The sequence below is a fragment of the Protopterus annectens genome, chromosome 9.part0 (genome assembly GCF_019279795.1).
Source record: "Protopterus annectens isolate FY-2018-M chromosome 9.part0, PAN1.0, whole genome shotgun sequence".
Classification (NCBI taxonomy): domain Eukaryota; kingdom Metazoa; phylum Chordata; order Ceratodontiformes; family Protopteridae; genus Protopterus; species Protopterus annectens.
In genome coordinates, this window is record NC_056743.1 from 1171600869 (window position 1) to 1171622598 (window position 21730).

Genomic DNA, 21730 nt, shown 5'->3' on the forward strand with positions numbered 1-21730 from the left:
AAGGAGGAGATCGGAGCCGAGGATGACGGAGCCGAAGGATGTATCGGCTCCGGCATCGAAACAGTCGCTGTCCCAAAGCTCCGGCTCCGAACTCTGGTGTGGAGTCGGAGGAGGAATCTCAAGAATTGGGGCTGTAGCCGAAGTCTGTTGAGACGGGCTATGGAGCATTTGGGCCAGTGCCTGAGACTTCAACAGCCTGCTTACCACCCTCTCCAAATCGTGGTCAGACAGCCTGGAAGATCTCAAGATCGGCTCCGATGGCTCCGCTCCGACAAAGAGGAGACCCCGGAGCAGAGTGAATACTCAGTAGCGAAGGGGACCGGGACCTCTTACGGGCCGGAGCCATCGGACCCGAAGTCCCTTGAACCCCAGATGGAGCCGAGGATCTCGGCTCCGATACTGGATAAAGTGTCGGCTCCAGCCGAGCCGACAAGGCAACAGTAGTTAGGGTATCGGACCCGGCCGGCACCGGACCCACTACTCTAGCAGAAGAAGCATCGGCTCCAGCGAGCCGATATTGGCTCCGACGGGCCGGAGCCACCGGAGGAGGCTTGGACACTGTAGCCTGAGCCTTTGGTGGCTTAAGAGGTTTTCCTGCCCCTTGCTTAGGAGGAGAACCTTCAGGTTTTAACAAACCTCGGAGGATCAGTTTGTTCCTCCTTTCCTGCAGGACTCTCTGGCTAAAGGCATGACACAACGCACAGGAGTCCTGCAGGTGCAAAGGCCCCAGGCAATACACACAAGAAGTGTGACCGTCTGTCAGGGACATTTTCTGACAGCACTGGTCACACTTCTTGAAGCCTGAGACCTTGCCTTCCCTAGACATCCTAAAAGGATATACACAAACAGTCCCCACAAACACACAACTTAATCCCTACACAGACACACAGGAAGGGAATAACTTGGGGAACTAGGCCTGACTAAAACTTTAACTGAAAAAAATATTTTAAAGTTTAAAAAGGGAATAGGGTGGGCTGTACTAAATACAGGCTAACCTGACACTGAAGGGAAATTAAACCTCTAACTAAACTTTTTTCTTTAACAAGAAAAACTTACCTCAGCTGGCAAAGGAGACCTCTTTCGCTAAGCGGCAAACGAGATCTGAGGTAGTTCCGCCTTGCATCATGGGATACAGGGTTGCCTCGAGCTGGTAAAAGGAGTTCGAGCTAAAGCTAGTGCCGAGTCGGAGCCGAGGATCGGCTCCGAACCCATCCAGCAAGAATGAAGGCGAGATTGACAACTTAACATTACATGTTAGAGCAACAGAGACTTAGTACAGCACGTGCAATCCTAACATTCCATAGAAGTGTAAAGCATACCAATGAATAAATACAGCACAAATAGACCACAGCAATACTAATATGCGATAAACCACCTACATATGCTATATTAACATTAGTATGTGCACATGGTATATAGAATATAGCATACAGGTCTAAGAAAACAGTACAGGAGTCCAGAAGATTTATGATTTTTGGTTGGAAGTGTTTGCATGGATACTTTTATACCCCAAACACACTTCAAAGAATTTTTCATCAGACAGATGGCAAACGGTAGAGGTGTAATGAGGAAAAAAGAAGTACTTGGAACATATGTTTTCAGTGTGATCATTTGGCAGAATTAGAAATTCCCTACCCCAAGTACTCTATCAGGTGTACTGGGGTTGCAAATGAGTGTTAGTTAAGGAAATGATTGTTTGAGCTGGAATACTGGATCAGAACCGTCTATACATAACTAAGGCACTGTTAAGTTTAATTCTGGTGGCTGCCAAAAAGTATTTACTAGGAAATGGAAGTCACAGTCTATATCAATCATACTTGAAGTACTACACAGGAAGTGGGATTTTTAGAAAAAGGTATAAGTAAATAACAGAAAAAAATGAAATTGTGCGAACAATACAAGCAGAAAAATGTTTTGGAGGAGGAATGAGTTTTAAAAGACAGGAATTTAACAATTTATGTAATGTTGGATTGAACATATTGTACAGAAGATTACACGTGATATATAATGTTTGTAAATGTGAACTTGTAAATATGATTTGATTACTTTTATATAAGTTTGTCTATATCACAAGTGATAATTCAATAAAAGTGTTTTAAACATATATAATGATTTAATTCCACATGGAGAACTGGTATAGGCACAGAATATGGTTAAGGACTTGTTGCATAATGTTTATAGAACACAAAGATAGTGGTTATATTTTCCAAAATCCTTTGTGTGTCAAGCTATATATTGAGAAGTAAGAGACCATATCAGACTCAAAATATTTTCCAGCTGGTTTTAATATGTAAGGCAATCTGGAGGTATAATAATGAAACAAGTACTACCAGAAAAAAGCAAACAAAAAGGAGAATTTGGTTTTATCTCCAAATCCCAAAACATGACTGATATTTTCGCAAGTATGGGTTACTTGGAAAGATACTTATGAAAGAATATAGCAATATGACAAATATTAACGGAAAATGAAATTACAAAAGACTTCTGAAAGAGGATAAGGAAAAAACAACCAATATTTGAAGTATGCAGAAATCATTAACAGAAACTCAAGGTATCTGATCATCATAAAACTAGAACACTTTCAGTCTATACAAACTCTTAAGTTTGAAATCTATAGTAATTATGTATAGAAAAAAAATAAGTTTGAAAAAATTCCACCATGTTTATGTAAAAAAAAAGAAATGGCGGTGAATCTCAATCACATTATACTTCAGTGTGAAAAATAAATGGCAGATCACAGTCAGTCTCTACAAAAATAACTAGTTAAGCTTGGAAGCAACACACTGATGGAAATAAATGTGAACTATGTGAAGTGCAATTTAATACAGGAGATGAATTAATAATAGGAGTGTCATTAGCATTTAGTTGGATATACACTACTAGAAACTATTTATTAACTTAAGGAAGAGGAATTATGTATAAAGATGTAAGCCAGTAACTTTAAAACACCCGGAATGGTTTAAGAAAAATGGAGAAATAAAGTGTTTTATGTAAAAACTAAACTTAACTGTAATCTGATTTTATGACTGTACAGACAAAATATTAATGCAATAAACATGAATTTGTTCATAAAGTAATCAAACAGGTTTTTGCTTGCTGCTTTATAACAAAACTAAACTGCAGACAAAATAAGAACAAAACAGGCCACTCATAGGTAGAAAAAGACACTAAGTATGCATGTCCAAGGGAGATGTACTTTGTCCAGAGCAGCCCTCATTAACAGAATTCTTTAGTACCAATAAATGGTCAGCAAATAATCTGCCAAAAGTCATAGGCTTACAAAATCTACTAACAGAGCAGCTAGAACAATGACTAACATTTGTTTCACAGAGTAGGGGAGAAAGGAGATGAACAGGTGCCTTACTTTATGTGCTGGTGTAAATGGAATGATCTAAGTAGGAAGCTAGTATAAATCTGGAACTGTTCACTGACTCTTGTGGTGGAGAAAGTCATATGTCAAGTCTCTTCTTTAAACCATATCTCAAAGAAAAAGATGAATAAACTCATCACCCTGCACTTTACTCAGACTAGGAGGTAAAAGCTGTCTTCAAGTTCAAATATTCTTCTTGGCCATGGGGTGAACACTTTCAAATTCAACTACCACATCAGTTTCATTCGACTGCCCTCCCAACTAAAAACCCCAGCTACATCGATTGATTAGGTCACCAGCATAGACAGTGTCTGACACAACTGGATGGAGACAAGTGACAATGTTCACATCCAAAATGGACTCCGCTGAAGCACAAGGAATACATTTCTGCTTGATATTATAGCCACTCTTCTAACAATAATTTAAAAGCACTGTGCCTGCAAGAGTCCTTTTCTAGGAGTGAGGGAGGAAGGAAGCAGTAGGACCCATTCAATCTGCCTATTTTAGAAATGAAACTCAGTTGTACTTCTAAAAGTCTGACACCTTTCATCTCTGGAATTTGATTTGCCTACATTATTAATTTTTAAGTTATGTGATGCAAGGATGTAAGTTTCTATGATAAACAAACAGGAGTAGCAACTTAAAATTGCAGGAAACACTAATGAATGACTGTTTTTTTAGGATGACCTAAATACCTAAACACATTATATACGTGTGTGTGTGTGTGTGTGTGTGTGTGTGTGTGTGTATATACATACATATATATATATATATATATATATATATATATATATATATATATATATACATATATACATATATATATGTGTGTGTGTGTGTGTGTGTGTGCGTGTGTTCTACGATTTGTTGCAGCATGCATTTATCCCAGTGTTTACATTTTAGAAATATTTGCTGGGGCACAGCTGGTCGAATTATGCAACAGCTGAACTGCAGGAGATCAACCTTTACACAATTTAGGATTTTTCCTTTCTTTGCTGTTATGTAATCCTGGATACAGTATATTCAGTTTCTGGGGATGTGGTGGTTCCAACTTCAAGTGACGTGGGAGCAAAGTCAACATGTTTTTCAGGGATAGCAAATTTAACCTGTTGGCTTACATTTATAATCACTTCAGTTAGATTATTTTATTTAGTGAAGAATGTAATCATCAATGAGGTCATTCGATGTTTTATACATATTATACATATGACATATATATATATATATATATATACACACACACACACACACACACACAAAAATACACAAACGTGGGTCACTTTTTTTCTCTTCCTCTCTCAGCAGCTAAACCATCAACTCTCATCGGCTGTACTACTAGCTCACTGGGTCTACAATCCGCCTTAGCCTCCTCTGGGCTCACACTGACCCACATCTGGGTGTGGTGAGATCAAGAATACTAGTGCTTTGTTATGCTGCTTCCAGGGAGTCTGTCCTAAACCATCTCTCACTCCACAGCAGCCTTGTGATGCTCCACAATTGCAGCTTACAGGACGTGCATGAATCGTTTCACTCATTTGTAACCTCCCAACCAAGCAATATACTGCATAAAGTTTGGAGCTCCCCAGGATTTTAATGCTGCCACTGCCGTGAATCTAGGTAGCCACCCTTCCCTCAGGATGGAACAGACTACATCATTCACTCTTATTCTCCCAGTCTTGTCCAAGGTTAGCATGTATTAGTAAGGCGGTACAAGGAGGGGAGAAGCCTCACTGCACATCTTTATTAATGTGTGCTAACTCTAACCCTGTCTTCACCCTAAACCCAAACCTACACCTTACTTAGAAAAAAAAAATTGGAACCATCTAACTAGTTGGGTGTATGTTGTTAAGAAGTGTGCAAACTACTACGTCACAGAGATGGGTAGCAAACTACTGTAAGTAAGCTTGGTGCAAATAAAACTCCACCCCGCCCCAAGAAATGCAAGAAAATAATTAAATGTGCTGATGGGATACTTCCCTGTTTTACAAAAAAAAAAAAAAGAAAAAAAAAAAAAAGAAAATATAAATATGTGGTATGCAATAATTAAATGCAGCCTGAAAAATTACATTCATTTCCAACGGACTGCTATTTTAACACTAGGTTGTACCCCCAATTTCTTTAAATTCCATTATAGAAATTACATCTGTCCTTCAGAAGTCTGCTGCATGAAAGAGGCAAATCTCCCAAAATATGTCCAAAACTGACCTAATTCCTCTGCCAAAATAAGTAAAGTCACAAACATATCACTTTCACACATTTCCCCCAAAGGTTCTTCAATCATATAAAATCTTCAACAAAATCAAGAGTCCCAGCATGATATTTACTTTTTTTTTATTTACAATACTCTATAAAAATGAAAATTTACAAACTTTTTTTTTGGAAATTTTTGGTTTCTTTTTTAAGAAAAAAGGCAAGACAAGATTAAAATACATACTTCCCCCTCATTTCCCTGGGAGATGGAGGCAAACAATGATTTATTTTTATTAGCAGTTAAATATCTAGAGCTTAAAGTACTTTTTTAATAAAATGTGCAAACATTTACATAAAATGAATTAAAAAAATTGCAATCTGTACAGTAAGGGAACAAGAGTTGCAGCGATGATAAGGATTCTGGATTTTGCAATACTTTGTGTGCAAACTCTGCAGGTTATTTTAACAACTTGACCCACTGTAAAAACACGTAAGATTACATGGTTAGGAAACATATGCCCATTACATGACATCTCCTAGACAGAGTAGAAGCCAATATAATGTCAAAGCATGAATATAAACCAACTTATTTTCTGTAACAACAGATTGAGGCCATACATTTAACATTCACAGGTGGGAAGAAGTCACTCAATTTATTTAGGTATAGACCACAATCTCATTAGACACAAATCCCTAAACCCAGACATTGGCAATCTTTGGCTCTGGTAGGGATACTGGGAAACTAATGCTAAACTGTACTACAGCAGTGGAACACATGGACTGATAAGTGATATTAAAAACACTCTCCAGCAAAGGACAACTGCCAACTACACACTAATAAATTCAACAAATAATACAACTTACAGTGTTTCATTTTCAATTTTCTCTGATCACTGAACAAGAACATGTGGTTCAGTAATACAAAAAAACTGCGATTAGGGAGCATGAGGGGTTGTAAATCACCAAAATGAAGGCAGACAATCCAAAATATTGTCATTTAGAGAAAAGCAAAGCCCAACATTTTCCAAAAGGCATTTTAGAACCTCCACCCTCTCTAAATTATCTTTGCTTAGCTAGAACAGTACTTTGACTTTAAGTCTCATTAATTTTATCGGCAGCTTTCATCCACACTTTCTTTGATCATTGACTAAGCATGCGGACACTGCTAACAGTTGTCATGAAAGGCTATAATGGAAATCTATATAGCTTGAATTTAAAGTAACAGGTATAGTCCAAAAAAGCTACAAGTACCTCGTAACAGCAGATTTGTATATAGCTGGCTCCATAACACAATTTAAAACCAGTTATCTTTAAGGCTTAATTACCAATACTACTGGCTTTCTGACTGGCGGGTTGAGGAGCTTCTTTAATTCACTTGTATTCGGGGTTTCTCAATTTCTGCATGTGGAGAAAACCCAAGAAAATCCTAAATTATAAAATGCTAGACAAATTCCAATTGTAGATTTTATTAAAAAAATATGACAGTCTACACAAACGTAACTGTGTACAGTGCTGCAGCTAAGTGTAGTGGCACTTGGTGCAGTTCCCTGATCTTGCACCCCTCTCTTAACTCAAAGTCCCTTGAGCTCAGGCTCAGAATCAAATAAAGATCTTTCTTTCTAAATAATTGTAGCAAGCCACATGCTACAAATGTTGCAAGCAGTTTGCTACTTTCTAAAATACCACACAGAGCATTGAAGCAGTAGTGCTTCAGATGATTGCAAACACAGGTACTTCACTAGTTCTGAGTGGCACTGGAGACCTTGTTCTGCCCTAGTTAAGCATCTGATAGTGTTATGTACTGAACAATCATGCTTGCAGAGTTGTCAGCATGGTTATCTGTACATGTTGCACAGATGTGACTGATGAGAGAAGGGAATGCAATTCTTCAATTAACTGGAAAATGTCCCCACAATAATGCAACCAGAAGAAACATACAAATTGTTCAATACAAGTATTGCATACCACTAGCAAATATAAAGTGTCCACTTTTTTTTTTTTTACTTCATTTGGCTGCAGCTTACCAGCATCTTATGACATATACAAAGAGCAGTCGCTCAACATTACTATTCATTAAGGACCAATAATAAGCATGTCTGAACTGGTGCCTAGCCTTGTCTGCATCTGCAGGGTGACTACAAACTTCACTTTGAATATCATGCAGCAAAATCCTGAAGCAATTAAAAAATTTAAAAACAGTATGGTAAAATATAAATTCAAAAGACAACATGAAATAACTATGTGATTCCCAGGAAAACTGCTTCTGAGTGCCAGAAGTGTACATACTGTTAAGTGATCACTCCTTTGTGTTTACTTGTAATTGATGTTGGTGCCCCATTAAACAGTCAACACAAAAACAAAGGAGTTTTCTTTTGTCTAAAGCAAAATTATAAAAAATGTTAATTTGTCAGTGTGTAACTACTAAAATATAACAGCAATAAATGAGCTGCAGATGGGACTAAGAAAGCAGCCATCTCAAGAGACTACAGACACTCACAATTATAAAATGCTTTAATGAAGAAATCCCTAAAGTTGTGCTTGCACAGATGATGACTATGTACTTTTTCCAGTTCAGCAATCTCAACCTGCACTATCCAATTAGCCAAAATTTCAGTGCATTTGTGTACAAGACAACGTAAACTTATTATTCAATTACTTCCCTATTAAAGAATCATTTTGCTGGTTGCAGTTTGACTTTTTTGACAAATCTTAACATCCACTCGGCAAAGTGGTTTCAAGGAAACCATAACTTATACTAAGGGCAATATACAACTCATCTTTCCAAAACTCTTTTGTAAAAAAAAAATGCAGCTGGGAACAAACTCCTGATAACCCCAATGTGGATGACAGTTATAAGGACACTGCATTTTGGAATTACACAAAGATATGGAAACAGGGGGTTAAGTACCCTTCTCAACCAGCAAATCTGCTGATTACATGAAGAACACATCTGCTCACTTATACAGTCTGTTAATTTGGGAGTTTTCAAACTGAGGATTTCCTAAAACAATAATTCAACAAGTCCCGGTTTAAAAATCTAAATCAATAAAAACAACTAGCAAACAACCATATTTGACAAGCTAAACTGCTACCCAATACCAACAAGCCATTTAATCACCAATTTGTTCTCCATAATGGGTGACAGCGAGTCTGTTCATTTTCCAATTACTGCAGGAGCCCTTTGGCCCATTTGCTTCCTGACTGGGGCAACAACTAATCAACTGGTTCCCATCAGAAATAGCAGTCAGGAACTGGTAGGTTTTCATTTGTGTGATGGGGTTCCCTCCATTACCACCTAACCTCTCTTCTTATTTTGGCTGGTTACTACGATAGTACTTTTGCTCTAGCATGTCTTTCTGTGTGCCTTGAAATGTTCCCAGCAACATCTAGCCTTGCTTAGGGTGATGTTTGTTGCACACCCAACAGTGGGTACCCTCCAGAAACCCATCTCTCTGGCTGGGGTCAGTAGTGCAATGGGGATGTGGTCTCCTTCCCAAACAGCTGATCCCTTTCATTCTCCCCTGCCTCAGTCCTTCCAGTCTGCAAGCCACCACTCAAACTTAGTTCCATCTGGATCACAGTCAAGGCTTTATCCCTCTAAACCAAAAGGCCAAGAGCTGTACAACTCATTTTACTATGCACATTTGATAAGCTAGTTGACTACATAAAAGGTACCCTAGTCACCTGACTGCTAATATGTAATTTCAACTCCTGAAAGTTTCACTGTTTTCATGAAAAATGCTACTTGGGTACTACTGCGCAGATTACAATCAAATACTAATTGCCAACTGCTACTTGTCATTTTGTTGTAAATCAATGGCATCTCCTTTCTCTGTTTTCACAGTTCACGTTCCTCTAGAAAAAAGGGATAGCTAGCATGTATTCTCTTTTTTACTAACTTAATAAGGGCACAACTCTTAAGGCAGTTTATAAGTAAAGAAATACAGAACAATCCTGTTGCAGCTTCCATTCCAAAATAATACACTGCAGGCTTTCTGTAGCTACAAGTACTTTCAGAACTGCAGCTTCCTGCTTTTCATAACAGCATCTTCTGAACATTATTCCTAGCAAAATCTTCAAACATGCAGACATTCCCTAAACAAGGCTATAATTTCAACTTGGTACAATGGCTGTGTACTAAAATGCAGCTGTGGAGAGTCCCCAACCAGTGTCATAGCTTGGGCTTTGTTCTTAACTGTTTCAGGTATCTTTTGTTTTGTTTTGGGTGAGAGAGAGTCAGAAAGGAAACTTCTCCCTGTCAGAAAATGCTCAAACAGCACATCTTAAGTTTCAGGCGTCATCATAAAAATATAATAATTAGCAAATATCTTTAAAGACTGACATAGCTACACAATTCATTTTTTAAAGCTACCAAAATGTCTGATTTGCTCTCGTTACAAGGATTCCATTTCATGTTATCCTCAGAAAACCACAGTTCTTTCCACTTGCCCAAAAAGAACATCTCGTTGTGAAGTGAAAAGGTAGTTAAAAGACTTTTTCCTGTGCAGCACGAGCTGTTAAAAAAAAAAAAAAAAAAAAACTGTGTGGACCAAATCTAAAATGCTGGCAGGGAAAATGATTTAGAAAAGGAAATATAGCACACTGTTCTGCAGTACTGGTGGTGCCCACTTCTACCACTTTGTTCTATTACTACATGCAAAAGCACCAAATGCTGTCTTCACAAAGCAGTTCAACTAAACACGCATATTGTGATTTAAGCATTACAAGCTCTCTCACAAGTTCAAGAAAAGTGTCCAAACTGGACAGCATCATAGACTTTACATGGAAGGAATAAATTCCTAACTACTTGGTGACCTGAACTCAAACAGTGACTCAGGCGCTCAATGGCACTGGCAGGACATGATGGTATGCCAATCCAGAGGGCAGAGTAGATCACATGCAAGCAACATGTTTTGAAGTAGTGAAGACAAGATGTGTGGTGTGTGTGGCCTGGAAGCAGGCTTTAGCTCATCAAGCCACTGCTTGCCGGTAGACTTTTTTAGCAGGTGTGTGGAAGCAAGCACTTATATGGGGGGGGAATGGGAAGGCAGAGTGGGTTTCCATGGTGATGCTGATGGCTCATTTCACCACCTATGGGTGGGGTTAGGGACACAGAAATAGTCTTAGTTGCCAGGACACTGGCAAGGGCACAAACAACCCTCATGGCTGGCAATATGATATCCTTGGACAACTCTCACCCCCAATATATTACTAGGTACATCCCTCTTATTGATGAATGAAAAGGATTCAGCCTGCTAGGGGAGACCTTGATGGTTAACATGGACAAGGGGGAGGCAAAAACAAAATATAAAAAACTATTATGCATCTATCCTAATTGGACTTAATGTTATATCCAATTACTGCACTTAAGGAACTTGTTATTTTCTGTTTTAAACACTGTACAGTGTGTTTATTCTTTTTTTTTAATTCTTGGTTAATTAGTGCAAGTTTTCTTTATAAATTTTGGAAACCTGTTGGAGCAGATGCTTGTTTTTTGGTTTCTGTCTGGATTTTTAACAAAACGAACAGTGAGTTAATAAAAATAATATGACAAAAGAGGGGAGCTAAGCAACAAACAGTTCCTGATCTGCAATGCTTCAAACAACAAAAATGCACTTGAAAAAATAATAAGTTTAACTTTTGAAACAGCTTGTGAGACTTACAAAACCTGCATGTAGCTAGCAAATGTTCTTGATCTCCCCATCACTGAGAGTACTATAAAAACACTACTACTTAGCAGCCAAATAAGTGAGTGCCCTAAGCTAATGATTTCCTTCATTTCTTCTTAAGTGTAGTATGAACAATCCCCTCTATAACACAAAGAAAGCCAATGCACCAAAACCACCAGCATTCAACAAACTTCCAGAGGTGAGGGTAGCAGAATGAATAGCCTTAAAAATGTACATAAAATACATGTTATGACAAGTAATAAATTTTTAACTGCTCTTACTTACTTATGCTCCTTTATGTGCAAAATATTTTGAGACTTCAGTATTATATTAACATACAACAGACAAAAAAATAAATCATTTCCTCAAAACATACAGAAACACTCTCACACTCAATCATTAAGTAAGGCGAATGTGTACGTCTTTACAACCTGTGGCAGTCTTTGCTGCAAGTACTCTACTGTCCTCCCTGAAGGCTCTCTTCGGGGACCCCTGATTTGATTTAAGTCATCCTGTGGCCAGAGATCCCACATTAAATCTTATGTCATGCTCACAATGCAAATTCCCACCACCTGGGCAATCATGGGAATAACCTGGCCTTTATTTCAGTGTGGGATAGAACTGTGAGCAGAGGATGAAAAAAAAAAATAGCATCAGGCAGCATTTACACTTCCACTCCCAGGTAGTAGAAAAAGAAACTCCGAAATCAAAGGACATCACAATGTCTTCACCAGCTTTCAGGATAAGCTGAAAGGAAACAAAAACAAAGTAAATAATCTAAAATATTGGTCAGGACTGTTTAGTATGCAATTACAATACTGTTTATAAGGCCTTTGTTCAAGCACAACCAAAGAGCAGTAAAATAAAAACCCAACTAACAAACATATGCACAAAAAACTGCGGACAGGACAGACCCCTCCTCCAAGAAAAAAAACTAAGATATATACTGTAAACCACCTTTCAAATGTGGATTTTCTTCTACTGTTGTTAACAGAAGCTAGAGTCCATTATAAAAATGGGAAGAGAATGGGACAAAAATAACTTTATTAAACAAAACACACTGCAAAAGCTGCAAGAGTAGACTAAATAAAAACAGAGAATAAATTTATGAAAACACAAAACCAATTAAAATCCAGTAAACCTAACAGACTCAATGGAAAATTGTGTAAAATTAAAATAAAAATGCTAAAATCATCACACAATATCAAAGCTTATTTCACAATGATGCAAATTGTCATGTAAGAGGCAATCATTCCAAGATTAAACGAATCAGAAAAAGCAAGATGGAAGAAAAGACAGAATGAAAAAAAAAAAAAAAAAAAAAAAAAACCACAACCGGCACAATTTTTTTGAATTCAAAAATAGAAGGTAGAGCTTTGCAAAAGTAAAAAAAAGGACTATGCAAAGAAAATACTGAAAAGATGATGTCTGCAAAACAGATATGAGCAGCAGACCTCTCAACCGTACCAAATTCCTTGGTATTTACCGGTTTTGAGGGCAAAATAATGGGGTGCCATGAATTCCCGAGTGGCCCCTTTAATTCACGACTTTTTTTTTTTTTTTTTTTTTTTTTTAATTTGTTTTGTATTACCAGTTTACCACTTAAATGTATGGCTGACATCACTATGTATCACCAGCCTACAGGGCGTGCATGATGACATCAGCTACTGCCTGTTGGACTGTCAGAATTTATTTTGAACTATTTGGAGGGAAACAGCAATGGCGGAGATATGTTTAGTAGAGTCTGCCCAGGTGTTCCAGCCTCCAGGTAAGAAAAAAAGAACTAATGGGTTGGGCCCGTATGCTGCTTAGTGGCATAGCTTTTTACCCTTTCTGCCAGTTGTGGTATTTTTTTTTTATTGCATCTGCTATCGCTGCTGTGAAAGTAAATCCGGTGCCGAAAGAACTGTATGTATTTGCTGTGTGTAAGTCCAGGACCAAAAGAACTGTTATCTGCTGCTGTCCGTTTATCTAAGCAAGCTGTGGGTATTATCTGCTGCTGTCTGTTCAAGCCATCTGTGCTGCAAGTTCTCTCTGTTGCTACTGCTAAGCAATAATTTTTTATTTTACAATTTAAGCAAGCTCGAAAATTTATTTCTGCTAAGTCTGGGGCCGAAAGAACTGTGTGTAAGCAAGCTCAAGAATCTGCTGTGAAATTAAGTCCAGGCTGTCTGGGCTGAAAAACTGTGGGTAAGTCAGTCTGCTGCTGTCAGTTTATTTTACAATGGATATGCTGCCCATCATAGCCGGCCTTAGGCATAGGACAACTAGGCGACCGCCTAGGGTGCCTCTCTTGCTTTTGATGCAGAAGGCTGTTGGTTCTACTCCCACAGTATGTAGATGGATTGCTGATACTATAATGTGTTGCACATGTAAAGGGGGTGGATGCTGCAGTTCTGAGAATGTCTTCTTTGGCGGAGATACCTTGTAACTATGAACCTGTTATCAGTTTGCCATCCATTCCCTATTGCAATATTACTAGTTTATCATTTTTTTTAATGTAACATAAGAAATGTATTCTTCAAGGGCAACAGGCACTTTACTTGCAGATGAAACAAAGAAATATAAAGTTGTTTGCTAACAGCAACCTCTTCATTGGTTACAGGTCTCTAATGTGGAATTATTTAGATGACTTTTATATCTGCACAGATTGTTCATATTTACTGAAACTGGTGGATTGTCGAAGTTTGAGCAGACTTTTATGATGGAAATGTTCTAAACTGGACAGTTTTGTCATTATTGGTTCATGCATTTTGTTTCATTGCTTACTGGAAAAATGTTCAAAACAATTTTAAAATATGCTCTAACAAGTATGCTATATTATATAAGAAATATAATGCAATACAATCAGGAAAGGAGTTATGTTTCGCGTGCAAGGGGCCTATGATTTGAAAACAGACCAGAGGTAATCTTTATCTGCCACTGGCTAGATGCATTTTTTTGAATGTGTGTTTCAATGCTGTTTCAATGACTGTGAGTTTACTTTCAAGGGAAGAGAAGTTTTAATGCCAAGTCTATTTTCATTGTGAGACTGTACTGCTTTGTTTAGCAGATGCCTACTGGTGGCTGTACTTTAAAATGTAAAAAAAAAGGTTTGAATGAAATCCAAATTACAGTAGAAGTAAAGCAGTATGCACATTACAGTGTTTATGGTAAATGGGGTGAAACAGCCAAGTAATGCAACACTGGAATGGCTGCTGGGGGAGGGCTGTGTAGGGGGGCCCCATTCGACCATGATTTTGTGAGGGGGGGGAAGGGAGGCAAACTCAAAGACCCTGGGTGGCACAAACTCTAGCTATGCCACTGACCAGTAGGCCATGGAGAATGACTTTTGAAGATACTAGCAAACTATAATTTTCTTCTGCTATGATTAGAATATTGTCTACCATTAAATGCCCTACTTTTACCACAAAACCTACATACTGCATGTCACCAAAAACAAAATCCTAAGGTTCATCTTCTCCCTTCCCAGTGAACATCAATGCTACACATTTCAAAAAAAATGTTACCATTTACTACAGGGTCTGGGACCAATTTTGATTGTCTGTTTTTCAGTTTGTGTTTGAAAGTTGGTATCCCACAATTTCATCGGGGTATGGGGGGGGGTTACATAATTACATGTGCAAATTTTATGTTAATCAGTGTAAAGATATGTACCCGTTTTTCATGGGCCATTGTCCAAATTGTTGATGCTTCCAGGTTGAGAGGTATGGTGAGCAGCATTCAACAGCTGACAAGCAAGGACATCTAGACTGGGTAAATGGTGTGATTCTCTCTTCTACTACTCCAGGCTAGCACAATCTGAAATGTTCACCAATGGTTTTATGCATTTCTGGTTAGTGCAAGTGACAGAACACAGAGGAAGTACAGTTGTGTACACTTACCATAAATGTAGATTTTCGATTGTATTCACTGTTGCAGTCATTACATTTGGGTTATCTGCCTGTAGGTAGCCCTCAGCCGGCCTGAATATCGAAGTCTTGGATCCCTGCGTCGGATGCTGTCTCTTCTTCCATGACGTCAGGGGTATAAAACATGCAGCCGACACCATCACGTCAGTTTTTCTTGCCCCAGATGTCAGGTGCCCCCACAATGGGAAGAAATTATATGTTAGGTTACACCTCCAACAAAAAGCAAATGCACCAGAAAGCAGAAATGCACTAAACAAGAATAAAAGTACAGCCAAGAGAAGTCAGGGGGCTGGAGGGAGGGTAACCAGGACTGCAACAGTGAATACACTCGAACATCTACATTTATGGTAAGTGTACACAACTGTACTATGTTCTTTGTGTTTCAATGTTGCAGTCATTACATTTGGGTTGATTCCCAATGCTAAGGAAGGGAGGAGGAAGTTAGAGTGCATTAGGACCAGCTATTAAGCCCTGCAAGACTGCAATGGCAAATACAGCTCTGGATTTATAAAAAATAGGCATGTGGTAATGCTTGGTGAAGGTATGTACAGAGCTCCAGGTAGCAGCTTCTAGGATGGCCCTGGTAGGGACACCTCTGAGAAAGGCTGTAGAGGTAAGATGCAGCCCTGGTGGAATATGATCTTTTCTGTGGGGTAGGTTACCCATGGTGCTTATAGCAGAAATTAATACAATGGGCTATCCACTTAGAAATGGTTTGCTTTGAAATGGCCTTCCCTTCTGCCCCTACAGCAAAGCCAACTAGCAGTTGTTCAGATTTTCTGAGAGGCTTAGTCCTGCCCAAATAAAATCTAAGTTGTCTGTGCAAGTCCAAAGAGTGCAGTATTCGTTCCCCTTTGTTTTGTGGATTTGGGAAAAAAGTAGGCAAATGAATTGATTGAAGGCCACACTAGACACCACCTTGGGAATAAAGGAAGGATTGGTCCTGAGGGATACCCTGTCTGCATGGAAGATGATGAAGGGCTCCACTGCCATGAGGGCCTGTAATTCATGCACTCTTCTTGCTGAAGTTATGGCTAGAAGGAAGGCTGTTTTCCAAGAAAGGAATTTCAACTCTGCAGTTGCAGCTGGCTCAAAAGGAGGTAGAGTGAGCTTTTCCAATACAAAGCTGAGGTCCCAGAGAGGAGTAGGGGCTCTCCTGGGTGGTCTTAAATTTTTGGCCCCCTCTAAGGAATTGCTTTAGCAGGGGGTGAGAGAACAGGGGTGGCTCAGTATTATAGTGCGCTGAAATGGCAGAGGCATGAATTCTGACGGGAAGGAAAGTCCCTTGTGGAGCATCTCTGTTAAGTACTGAAGAATATGCGGTAAGCTGGGCACCGCTGTGCCCATCTCCTGAGTCTGGCTCCAGGAACAGTATCTTTTCCACTTTTCAGCATAGGATTTTCTAGTACTAGGCCTCCTTGCCTCCAGAATGACATCTACCGCCTGCTTACTGAGGGATGCTACTGGAGAGCTCAAGTAATTAGCCAGGCTGCAAGGTTCAGGGTTTGGAGCTGAGGGTGCAGAATCTGGCCCTCCTGCTGGGAAAGCAGGGATGGGGTCTGAGGCAGGTGCCATAGTTCCAGCAGTGACATACTGCGCAGAAGGGGGTACCAGTGCTGGCGTGGCCAGTCTGGTGCAATCAGTATTGTCTTTGGTTTGTCCTGTTTGATCTTTAGTAAAACTTTCAAGAGGAGAGGCAGAGGGGGAAAGGCATAAACTTAGAGGTTTTCCCAGGTGAAGGACATGGCATCCACTTTCCAAGCTTGGTTGTGGGCAGTCCTTGTGCAGTATTTGTCCAATTTGTAGTTCTGAGGGGAGGCAAACAGGTCTATCTCTGGATTCCCCCATTTCTTTGCCAAAAGGTTGAATATCTTTGGTTCCAGTTTCCACTCGTGTGGGTCCATGAGATTTCTGCTTAGGTCGCCTGCCAGTGAATTTAGCTTGCCTGGCAGGAATTGAGCTTGTAGGTGCACTTGGTAGCTTAAGGTTGTGTTCCACACAGCCATGGCTAGTCTGTAGCGAGGGTACGAATGGGTTCCCCCCTGCTTGCTTATGTACCACATAACCGTGGTGTTGTCTGTTTTTACCAATAATTGTCCTGGAAGAATGTGGCCCTTGAAGGCTATCAGGGAATTCTGTAAAGCTAACATTTCTTTTTGATTGATATGCAGGTGCATCTGACTTGGGTTCCATTTGCTCTGAATGCACTGCCCTGCCAAGTGAGCCCCCCATACAGTCTGATGCATCTGTTAGGGTTTGGACGGCAGGGGGTAGAGTGAATGGGAGCCCCTTGTTGTGGTGGCAGGCCTCTGCCCACCAAAGGAACTCTGTCTTTATACCAGGAATGATAGGAATCATTGATTCCAGGTCCTGTGAATGTTGACACCATAAGCTTTTTAGATACCATTGTAGTTTCCGCATATGCAGTCTTGCATATGGAATTAGTAGAATGCAAGAGGCTATGAACCCCAGGGCTTGCAGGATTTTCCATGCAGATAGCTGGGACTTTGTGGCCAGTAGTTTGAAGTAGGCTGTCAAATAAACTTGTTTCTCTGGCGTGAAGTAAACCATCTGGGAAGTTGTGTTCAAGCTTGCTCCCAGGAATACAATTTGTTGGCAGGGTATTAGATGAGATTTCTTTTCATCTATGGTGTACCCCAGAGATGTTAGAAGTTTCTTTACAAATGCCACGTTTTAGTAGCATGCCCTGGCTTTCTGCCTGAATTAGACTATCGCCCAGGTATGGGTATATTTGAATATTTCTATGCCTACAAAATGCAATTACTGGAGCTAGACACTGTGAATACCCTGAGCGCAGTAGATAAGCCAAAGGAAAGTGTAGAAAACTGATATTTCTTGCAAGATTCCATTATTGGAATGTGCAGGTAAGCTTCCTTTAATTCTAAGATTGCCAACCATGCATCTTTGCCTAGCACAGGAAGCAGCTGCTGAAGTGTTAGTATTTTGAATTTTGGGATTACCACAAAGGCATTTAGAGTAGAGAGGTCCAGAATAGGATGCCAGGAGCTGTCTTTTCTGGATACCAGGAAAAGTCTTGAATAAAAACCTTGTCCCCTTTGTTCTGCTGGGCCAGGCTGAATAGCCCTGATAGTTAGAAGAGAGAGAACCTGCTGGTGAGCCTCTGCCCACTGGTTTGGGGGTAGATCTGGCCAACTGTTTGGGGTTGGTAAGGTGTGGAAGTGGAATCTGTATCCTTGGGAAACAATATTTAAAACCCATTTGTCCTGGGTAATGAGTTTCCAGTTTTTTACATGCAAGGCAATCTTTCCTCCTAAGGGAACAGGTAGTTGAGCAGGGCTTGGAAAGTTTAAGTAAGTCATTGTGACATTTTTCCATACGGGGGTGTCTTACTACTTCCAGCTTTGGAAGTGGGAGCCCCCCCACTGCTTAGGCCGGTGAGTACCTTGACACTGTAGCCTAGGTGGTCTGCTGCTCCTGGGTTTGGACTGAGAAGGCCTGGAAGAGACAGGAAAGGACCAATTCTTAGAAGGCCAATGCCTACTAAATCTGGGAGGCTGTACTTGCAGGAAATCTTTTACAGTTTGCATAGATTTAGATTTTTCCTTCTTCTGCTTTGTTTCCAAACAGGTGGTCTTGGTTTAAGGGAGCATCCAGTAATTTAGCTTTTACATGATCTGGTAAATTCTGCTCCTTAAGCCAAGCATGCCTTCTAAGAACAGACCTAGTGACAGCAGCTCTGCAAGATGCTTCTAGAGAGTCGAAACCACATTGCAAAGTATGTTTACCAACTTGTTCAGCAGAATGCATTAAATCCTGTAACTCTTTATGTTCAGTACAGTCCGGAATCAACATCATTTTCTGTTTAAGTAGTCCCATAATATGTTGCTGATACTTTAACATATGAAACTGGCAGTTTAAGGCCCTAATGGCCATAGTAGCAGAAGTGTATACCTTCTTACCCCATCTGTCCAAGGCCCTGGAATTCCTATCAGAGGGGGTAGGGTTTTTGGCTGTAGTAGCCTTAATGCGTTTAGGTCCTTGGGAAATGGTCTCAGGGTCCGCAGCAGGATTCTTGAAGAGGAACTTGAGAGTCAGGTACTCTGCAATACCTATCAGGTTTCCTGGGAGCTGGAGGTAAAGTGTCTGGGGCCAGACTATATTCCGAGAAAGCATCATCTACAATGTCCAGGCCAGGAGGGATAGCTAAAGGCCTGTGATGGGGAGGAGCAAGAATTCCCTAAGCCTCTTTCTGGAGTCAGAGTAATCCTGGCTTTCCCAGCGGAAATGCTCCCTAAGAGTGTGCAAGGTTTCACCAAAAGAAAAATCTTCTGGGGGGGGGGGGCAGAGGGAATGGAATCTTCTGCATCAGCACCTCATAGGTAGATAAGGGCAAATTTAGATGATCAGAAAAAACAGAAATTTCAAAATCCTGATCAGAAGGAAAATCAGTTCTAGGTCTCTTAGAGGGAGAAGGCTGGCTTCTCCTAATTAAAGGATTAAGGTCTTCAGCCATTCTAATAATTTGTTTCTGAGGTATATGGGCCTGCCCATGCGGTTTTGACGTCGGTTTTCTAGGCGTTGGCCGAGTTTTAGGCCTTGAAGAAGATGATGGCGTCTGTTTGAAATGCAAGTCAGGAGGCCTGAATACACCCTCAGAAGCCGGTGCCTGCACAGCGGCTCCGGACCCATCCAAGGTAGAGACATCCGCAGGTTCCATAGTCGAAGAAGCATCTTGTGGCATATCGGACGCTGAATGGGTCTCAGTAGAGGCCTGCAAATCTGAAGTAGCAGGTATCAGGGGCCGCAAAAGCGCCTCACTGAGTACCTGCGAACTGGCAACTAGCTTAACGGAAGCGTCGTTGGCAGCTTTGGACCTATGCGGCCTCTCTCTGTCTTTATCTTTATGGTTTTCTGGAATGTCGGTAGTTGGATGGCTTACCAAAGCCATTTCTGGGTAGTTAAACAGAGCACTGAAATAATTTGCTGCAAAAATAAACAGATGACGAATAGTTCGAGGGTTGAATAAAGCACAAAACCGACAACGAGGGACGTCGTGGTCTGGGCCTAGGTAAGGAAGGCAGTAAAAATGCAAATCTTTATGAGGTATTTGCTTTCCACAGGTAATACAATTGTTAACATTTACTGACATCAGTTTAGAGCAAGTAAAGGATCCCAAATGGGGTACTTAGCTTTTTTGAAGACTTCGGTTCTGAAACTCGAAAACGAAAATTTCAGGAGTCAGACTGGCACTTGCGGTCTGCTTCTGCTTCAGGCACAGTGCGTCAAGAAAGACCGATGTAATGGCATCCGCTGCATGTTTTATTCCCCTGACGACCTGATGTCATGGAAGAAGACTTTGATATTCAGGCCGGCTGAAGGCTACATGCAGGCAGATAACCCAAATGTAATGACTGCAACTGTGAGATATGAAGAACATCTAGAACATCCAAGTCACTTCACTCCTGAAAGACTCCTATGCACCGAGGAAGCACAACTTGAGATAGGGAAACAATACACAAGGGTTTAAAATTTTATACTTGCCTAACAGGAAACTTCATCTGTATATGATGGAGAGGAGTTCCAGACAAAGAATAGAGAGCAAAAAGGATTATAAATTCCCATTGCCTTGCAGCTTAACCAGTTTTGGTGGGTAACTGCTGCATCCAACTAGACAGCTTCTGTACTGCATACATGTTGGAAAGAATCCAAGCAAGAAAATCTAAATCTCCATGAAAAGCTGGAGTCAAAGAAAGGCCAAGTTCCACAGCGTCAAAATGCCAAAACAGTGTGGCTCCTTGGAATTAAAGGCGAAGTTATAATGCCCGATTAACTGTTTTAATCAACAAAGTCACCATGGCACAAAACGATTGAGACACACAATGGAAGCAGTCATGCCTCTGTTGAAGTTGTTTTCACACTACTTTTCAAAAAGCTGTTGCCGCCAGGTAACATGACACAATGCACTTAACAGTCCATTTGGAAAGGGCCTGTTTATTAACTAGCAAGTTCCTTCCTATATGGAACTAAACACTGAAACAAGTGGTCTGTATTCCATGCAAACTATTTCAGGGAAGGCAACACTGCCTAATGTGAGGGTGAGCCCTCTTCATGCTAGTGGTGGAGGCTGCTTCTTGCAAAAAAAGGACTGGCATAATAGAAGGCGGGGGACAAATGGGGTAATCGGAAACACACTCTACAGTAATCGAGTTCAGATTTAAATTTTGGACATCTTTGTTCAGATCTGGGAAGTCTGCATTAACAGAACACTCCCTCCAAAGACAACATCCAAACCAAGACTGACTACAGCTCATCCACCAGGCACAGGCGCATTCCTGAGCCTACTACCCCAGCATCAGCAGAGTCCAACTTTTTTCTTGTAATAAAACTTGATTGTTTAACATATTTGTTACTACATTAAGTTCACACATCAGTTATATATATTTACATTACTTTTGTAAAACTAACCACTATAAGAAACCCATGTATTACAATACAGCATTTTAACTCCAAAGAATAAGACAGGACAGATGGAAAATTCCATACAACACAACTTATTTGTTCCATGTTAATCCTAATATATCTATATATATCTTCCTAACCATTTCTAA

General features: G+C 40.1%; 1 protein-coding gene across 1 annotated transcript in view; it reads right to left on the minus strand.

Annotated features, from left to right (window-relative positions):
• Positions 1-5791: 5791 nt before the first annotated feature.
• Positions 5792-21730, minus strand: part of PATL1 (PAT1 homolog 1, processing body mRNA decay factor) — a 1960792-nt gene continuing 1944853 nt past the window's right edge. The window contains exon 20 of the mRNA XM_044084059.1: positions 5792-11976. The gene's annotated coding sequence lies outside the window, so the exon portion shown is untranslated. The remainder of the gene's footprint in view (positions 11977-21730) is intronic.